This window comes from Phytophthora infestans, genomic scaffold, assembly GCF_000142945.1.
Source record: "Phytophthora infestans T30-4 supercont1.52 genomic scaffold, whole genome shotgun sequence".
NCBI lineage: Eukaryota > Oomycota > Peronosporomycetes > Peronosporales > Peronosporaceae > Phytophthora > Phytophthora infestans.
In genome coordinates, this window is record NW_003303707.1 from 863135 (window position 1) to 870631 (window position 7497).

Below are 7497 nucleotides of genomic sequence, written 5' to 3' on the forward strand. Positions count from 1 at the left end.
GAATAGATTGTTTAATATTAAGAGACAGATACGGGAATAGATTGTTAAGTATTTAGAGAGAGCAGAGTAGCGTGATTAGACTTGTTAAGTATGTAAAGAGAGCAGATAGCGCGATTAGACTTGGTTTAAGTATGTTAGAGAGAGCAGAGTAGCGTGAATTAGACTTAGTTTAAGTATGTTAAGAGAGCGGAATAGCGTGAATTAGACTAGGATAAAGTATGCAAAATGAAGCTGAGGACTTTGTGAAAAAATGCGAAGTTGTTTGCTGTTCTAATTGTATGGGTTTGGAGATGTTTTTGGCTTGGATTAATAACAGGCAGGAAGCGCGAGGAAACGCAGCGAATATGGACGCGTACGCGGAAGGTGACGGCGGAGGAAGCGCGGATATGGAGGTGAAAATGGTGAAGGTGATGGCGCGAGGAAGGTGACGGCGCATGGGTGTGAATATGGAGGTGATGAAAGGTGACGGGAGGAAACGCATGATGTATATGACAAGTTGGTGTCGTACTTAAGCGGAGCGCGCGCTGTGCATGTATGAAGGTGTCGAAGGTGTTCATATTGCCTAAGACGCGTACGTGCACATGTCATGTCGCATAGGAAGCGTAGGTATGGTTGTGCAAGTCGTAAATGGCCACTTTGGTGGTTTAACATTGTTTCCAGGCCGCGTATGCGCAAATATGGGGTGCGGCGGCTATCTGCACTGCTGTGTATGAAGGTGTCGGTCTGTGTGGGGTTCCTATCGGAGAGAATACGTATGCTGCGTTGTAGGAGTGAGCTGCTGGCCACACGTTTGTATTGGAGTGCGCCACACCACCCCCCTTTTTGTTTTGTTACTATATAAAGTGTAGCCATCCACCCAGCCAATTCTGAGGGCCAGAAGGGGTATTGGGGGCCATCGTGTGCAGTCTATGGCCACGTATGTGGACATGTGAGTGTGTAAATGTGTTGTACCAATGTATACGAGTGATAAACACTAATAGGCGTGTCGGTCAAAGTCAAATGTAGACGGCCATCTTAGGCTGAAAGCACCATATCCCGTCTGCTCTGTGAAGTTAAGCAGCCTCAAGCTCGGGTAGTACTCGGGTGGGTGACCACCGGGGAAGTCCGGGTGCTGTCTACTTTTTAGCCCGTTTTGAGCTGTTTACCGACTTTGCGTGTGTTTGCAAACGCAAGATATGATGTCTGGCATGTGCCCACACGACATCTTGGTTTTAGTATGCCTGGCGAGCCACTACACACGAGATCTTGTTTTTTGTATGGTGTTCTTTAATTTGATTATTATGAAGATGAAAGAGAACCGTTAGAACGGGTATGAAGGGTGTTCTAGGGGTGCTTTTCGGTGCTCTTTCACGTGGACATATCGCAGCATGCGACATGTCAGCGGAACACTGTCTAAATTAATAAATACTGTTTTGGCCGATTTCTAAAAGCGTCTATAAAAGGGCATAAGTGCAATGACTCGTCTTTGTAACCCTGCGGCCTAGGCGTAGTTTTTCACGGGGAATCCGAATATCAAAGGTAGATTTATGTACAACATGTACTTTTTTTGCAACATGTACTTTTTATCTACGGGACATAGACATACGTAAAAACACACGGCGGAGCCGTTCCCGCAATCAGAATTTGTCTAACTCTTCTAGATAAAAAGTTATTCAGCGAAATGTGAGACTTTGTTTGGCATGCTCTTTTTTTAGGTGGTTTTTTCCGGTTTTATGTGCCGCCCGGCAGATCTGGCCTGCAGACTTTAGCAGAAAACTTGGCGCATGTGTTCGCACGACCGCTCCCAAAGTTTTACAAGCATATCTCCAGTAGTTGCTTCGCAATGATTTTTTTAGTGACGCCAAAAAACGCCATTTTCGCGGAAAATGGACACCTTGGACGGCCAAAATCACCACTTTTGGCCATGTTTGGCCCTGCACATCCAGGAAGCAAATGAGACTGCTCCGTATAAAAACTGCCCTAGGGGTGCTTTATGCGCGCATTCCCGTGGTCAAGTCAGATTTTGGCTAAATTCAAATGCCTTGTCTATAAACACTTTTTTCGACCTAAATTTTCACCTGTTTTGTCCCGAAATGATAGCACCCATTCTTTATTTGCCTATATATCGCGAAGGAGGCAACTTTTTTCCTGTTAAGTATAGATAAAAAATTTAATTCGGCGTTTTAGCGCACGAGGAACAAAAGTCTCCATACAAGCTACCCTCGGTTTCTAATGACTTTTTGAGTTAGGGAAGCGTGGATCTTCTTTTTTTCTTGTTTCCAGGACTTCACATGAACTTCCAACTCAACTCGAATTGTCATCCCGGGCCCACCACGCATCGAAACGACACTTTTCTCGGAACTGGCGAATAAAAAATAGGTCACCAGATGCGCAAGAGTCTGGGATGACAGAATATCAAAACAATAACAGAATCGTTAGTACTTTTTTTGTCACCAGCGCCCTTTTTCTGTTTTCGCGTACATAATCGAGCATAACTTTATCAATTTATACCATATCGACCGATATCGATTGTCACGATAGTGTACTTTTTTTAGGCGCACATGATGGTAAAAAGAACGGCCACCTATTCCCAGCCGTTCTTAAGTTATGCTCTTTTAAAGATTTTACTTTAGAGATGACACACCCTCTCATTTCACTCCATTACATGCTCTTTTTGCTGAATTACGTGGCACAGACGCAGAAAATCATGGTTCGCAAGTCGAACATTTTTGAAGAGCGCATCGAAACGGACATTTTCTTAAAATAACATGGTATACAAAAAGTGCGTTCTTGAGCCTGTAGCAAACGATTTGCATCCATGACATCCCAAAAACTTAAAATAACATATCTCGACTCCTAGAATGAAATCGACGTGAATCCTTAGGGCAGTTAGTGTGTTTTAGTATCATACTTAACACCACAAAGTTTTACGGGGCACTCTACAATACTCTTCCCAAGACGCAAGAAAATGTTCATTTTGGGGGGTCCTCTAACGCGAACTTAATGATAAAATACCGCACTTAGTCCATAAAATACGAACTTAGGCACTATTCGCACTTAGTAAAATAACTTCTCGCACTTAGAACGGGTAATTTATGTAAATTACTTTATGGGTGACTGCTGAGTTCTAACAAAACTGAAAGATACTGACTAGCTGCTGGCGCGGCGGTTACTTTTCCAGCTATAAATAGATGTTAAACGAGTAGTCTGTAACTGTCAGCAGTACTCAATTCCCGTCAATCTGCTGTAGATTAACGAGAATTTTTGTTAAGACGACGTAAACAAAAGCGAGTATCTTTCTTGTGACGGTTTCCTAGTATATGTGAGGTGACAAGTCGGTTACTGAGTGTAATTTTGGAAATGGCGTGTGGGTTTCTAAGATTATAGTTGGTTTTTGAGGCGTTACTTTGCTGTTTAGGGTGATTTCTCGGTCTTATTTTAGGATAAGAATTGAGTGAACTCTGGCGATTTATGGTTTTTAGATGTGTCTTTGTAGGAATAGTTCTGTTGATTCTAAGACGTGTCTTTAAGACAAACCTTTAAAAATCGTGCGTTATTATTGCTTTGGGGAAACTTAGAGCGGTTATTTCGTGCGTGCAGAAATTGAGGTTGTACTCGTATGCTCTGCATAAGAATATAGCTTTATTTGACGCATTTTATGCGTTGCTCTGGGTATTTTGCGCTGAAGCGATGTGGAATTGCTGACGAGTGTGTGCTTTCGGGATAGTGACCTGACTGTGTGTGCTTGGATGCGAGGAAGCGTTTGCTGACGTTGCGAGGTGCTACATCAACGCTCTGTCGGTGCCGGTGCGAAGGTGTGTTGCGGTTGGTTGTATAGTGTTTCGTGCAGTTTTCGGATTGTGTGTCATTATGCGATACCTTCTGTGGTGCGTTTTGCGCTGGATTTTTCCGGTGGAAAGTTTCAATTTCGGGTAGAACCGTTTTTGATCTGGGGCTAGTTATGCGGCGTGCGGAGGGGACTACAACCCAAAGTATGCTGCGTCGTGCTCTATTATTCGCTTCTTGATCTACCTATTTTTAGGTGGAACTGTTGAAGTGAGGATCATATTTTTGTCTTTCTGTGCAAAAAGATTCTCGGCTATTAATGGCGGCTTTGAGAAAAGCTGCGAGTGGCCTAGCGACTGTTTCGGCGGTTGCGGGGCTGTTTGCGGCTGGCCTCTGTGTTGTTGTTTTGTGCTGGGGGCGACTTGTCGTCTTCTTTAGTATGGAGGATATAAACCTGGTTGATCCTGCCAGTAGTCATACGCTTGTCTCAAAGATTAAGCCATGCATGTCTAAGTATAAACAATTTTGTACTGTGAAACTGCGAATGGCTCATTATATCAGTTATAGTCTACTCGATAGTACCTTACTACTTGGATACCCGTAGTAATTCTAGAGCTAATACATGCATCAATACCCAACTGCTTGTCGGGCGGGTAGCATTTATTAGATTGAAACCAATGCAGTCTTCGGGCTGGTATTGTGTTGAGTCATAATAACTGTGCGGATCGCGCTTTTGCGCGATAAATCGATTGAGTTTCTGCCCTATCAGCTTTGGATGGTAGGATATGGGCCTACCATGGCATTAACGGGTAACGGGGAATTAGGGTTTGATTCCGGAGAGGGAGCCTTAGAAACGGCTACCACATCCAAGGAAGGCAGCAGGCGCGTAAATTACCCAATCCTGACACAGGGAGGTAGTGACAATAAATAACAATGCTCTGGCTCTTCGAGTCGGGCAATTGGAATGAGAACAATTTAAATCCCTTAACGAGGATCAATTGGAGGGCAAGTCTGGTGCCAGCAGCCGCGGTAATTCCAGCTCCAATAGCGTATATTAAGTTGTTGCAGTTAAAAAGCTCGTAGTTGGATTTCTGTTTTGGATGTCCGGTCCGCTCCCTCTGGGAGTGTGTACTTATGGATATTCGAGGCATTTTTTGTGAGGCTGCCTTTCTGCCATTAAGTTGGTGGGTTGGTGGGCTTGCATCGTTTACTTCTTGCGCTCAGCGCCTTCTTGGTGTCCTCTAAGACCGCGTCGTCCACGACGGATGAGGGGTTCAACTCCTCCATAGGCCCCAGCAGAACCACCTCGGCTAGCTCGCCTGCCTTTAAGGCTTCGCCAAACTCGGCAATGGACATCTCGTCCAGCTCTAGCAGAGCATCTGCAGCGGGCAGAGTGTCAAGGCTGATGTCGCCTTCTACCTCCCGTCACGCCGTTCACGAGTGTGTACAGCTGTTCACAGCAATCACGTGGAGCCTCACCGCTCATCACGTGGGACACATCGTCCGACGTCGAAGACGTCACAGACGCCCTGCGTCTTCTTCTCCTCTCCCTCCGCGACCGAGCCGGCCGGATGAGGGCGGTGTGGTGACATATCCGTCACCACCACCGGGTGCAGCAGCACCATCACTCCTCGAAGAGGATACAGTGTCTCGCAAGACACTCGGCTGAAAGCCGAGAGGTCCTCGACCTTCACACAGTGAACTAGGTGTCACTTCACCTGCATCTTCTGGGCCACGCCCATGATGCCTCGACTCGCAGTCGACCGCGACCCTCGGGTCACGCAGCAGTAGGTCATCGACCAGATTCGTACCACTCAGTGGATTACGCGCCACTCCGCGCTCGTCCTCACCAGGACCCAGCAGTTGGTCATCGACCTGACCTGCACCGCTCAGCGGATAACGTGCCGCACCACGTACGCCCTCAGGGCAAACAGCAGCCTCGTTGCTAACAATTTCGGACATACCAATGTCCAGCACTACGGCCGCCTCGGCCTCGTGCTCGCGCCAAAAGCGCTTCTGCTTCCTAGCAGAGGTGGGTTCATGACTGACCAAAGCTCCACTAGGAGCAGGGTGCGACGCACCCAGCGTTTTTGACTTCCAGTCGATCCATGGCTCATGACGTTCCAGCCATGCCATGCCAAGGATGAGGTCATACCTCGCATCCAGGTCTAAGACCAAACAGCGTTCCACGCTATCGAAGTTCTCAAACTTCACTCCAAGGTCGACAGAGACCTTCGACACAGTTACCAGTGTCCCCGTCGCGAGACGGACAGAGATCGTATCTCTCGTTGGCACTTCCAGTGCCTCAGCATACAGCTGACTCCCTTCCAGGGTGGAGCGACGGGCGTAGTTGCCCGAGGCTCCCGAGTCAATCAAGACTCTCCATGGCTTTGCAAAGCCCTTCACGTTCGCTTGAACGACCAGCAAGCCCGGCTTGCACACACTCTTCTCGTAAGAGAGCTCAGCTCTCTTCGGGGCTGAGCCCGGTTGTCCTCTACCTCTTCGAGGCACAACAGAACTCAGTTCTTCCCCAGTAGGCCGCCCCGCGCCTACTGGGAGTTGCCGTTTCCCGGCGATGACCCGGAGGGTTGGCTCGCCGGAGCCTCGCGCTTCTTGCGCAGAGGGCAATAGGCCCCTCAAGTGCTTAGTGCTATTGCACACAAAGCATCGGCGGATGCCGGCGCGCTGCCCCGCAGCAAGAAGCTCCGCTTCTTCATCTTCAGCATAGCTGAGTTCCATCGGCTCTGGACCGCTCGAAGAGCTTGCGCTACCAGCGCTTCAACCAGGTCGCGCCGACCTGAAGTTGTGCTCGGCATTTAATGCCACATTCACCGCCTCTTCGAAAGAGTTAGGGTGTACACGGAACACTTCCGTTCGAGCTGCGCTCACACGAAGTCCCTCCATGAACACGGTCACGCTGACCAGTTCTGGAAGAGGGTCCGCCGCCATTCCGGCGATAAGAGTTCTCAACTCTTGGACATAGTCCAATAAATCCTACTTACCCTGGCGGGTAGCAAGGAACTTCGACCGGATACGGTACGCCTGATTAGGCGGCGCGAACACGCGCAAAAGCTGTTGCTTCAGCTGATCCCAAGTGGGAAATGCAGCGTCAACAGACGTGCCGCACGTTAGTGCCCATTCGCGAGCGCGACCTCCAAGCCTGGAGATAGCCAGCGCCACGCGCTGATGCTCAGACTGGAGCAGGGCCGATCCCATGGCCATCTCGACCTCACGGGCCCAGAGAAGGAGATTCTCTCCATCCTTCCCCTCGAAGGTTTTTAACGCTCACCATGAGCGGTTTCAGTCTCATAGACTCTTCACGCGTCATCGACGCCGCCGCCGTTGCGGCGCTCATCTTCTCTTGGACATGTTCCAAGAGCGCGTTCTCGTAGCGGGAGAACGATTCCAGCCTAGCAGTGACCGCCTGTGGACCTTGCGATGCAAGATGAGCCACGCCTTCCGGGCCAAGCAAGGACATAAGCTTAGTAAGCGCGTCCTGCTGCGCCGGGGGCAAATTCGCGAATACGGGGTGTTCCATCCTCGCAGAGGATATAGTCAACCATCTCAGGAGCGGATTGACTAAAAGTGCTACCAAGTGCAGCGGGGCTGCCGTAGCTTTAGCGTCAGAAGAAGACGTTCGACTCAAAGAGTCACTAATACTAAGTTCCTTATCCAAAGGACACTTACAGCCCAAGACCAGGGCTCAGAGTTAATACCTTAACTTTATGCCTC

General features: G+C 48.6%; 2 non-coding genes across 2 annotated transcripts; both read left to right on the plus strand.

Moving 5' to 3' along the window:
• Nucleotides 1-1008: 1008 nt before the first annotated feature.
• PITG_33378 lies at nt 1009-1122 on the plus strand. Its single transcript, XR_009934772.1, has one exon. It is a non-coding gene; the product is annotated as an 8S ribosomal RNA (ribosomal RNA).
• Nucleotides 1123-4217: 3095 nt separating this feature from the next.
• Nucleotides 4218-4977, plus strand: PITG_33379 (the record flags this gene model as incomplete). Its single annotated transcript, XR_009934773.1, has 1 exon — nt 4218-4977. It is a non-coding gene; the product is annotated as an 18S ribosomal RNA (ribosomal RNA).
• Nucleotides 4978-7497: the final 2520 nt, after the last annotated feature.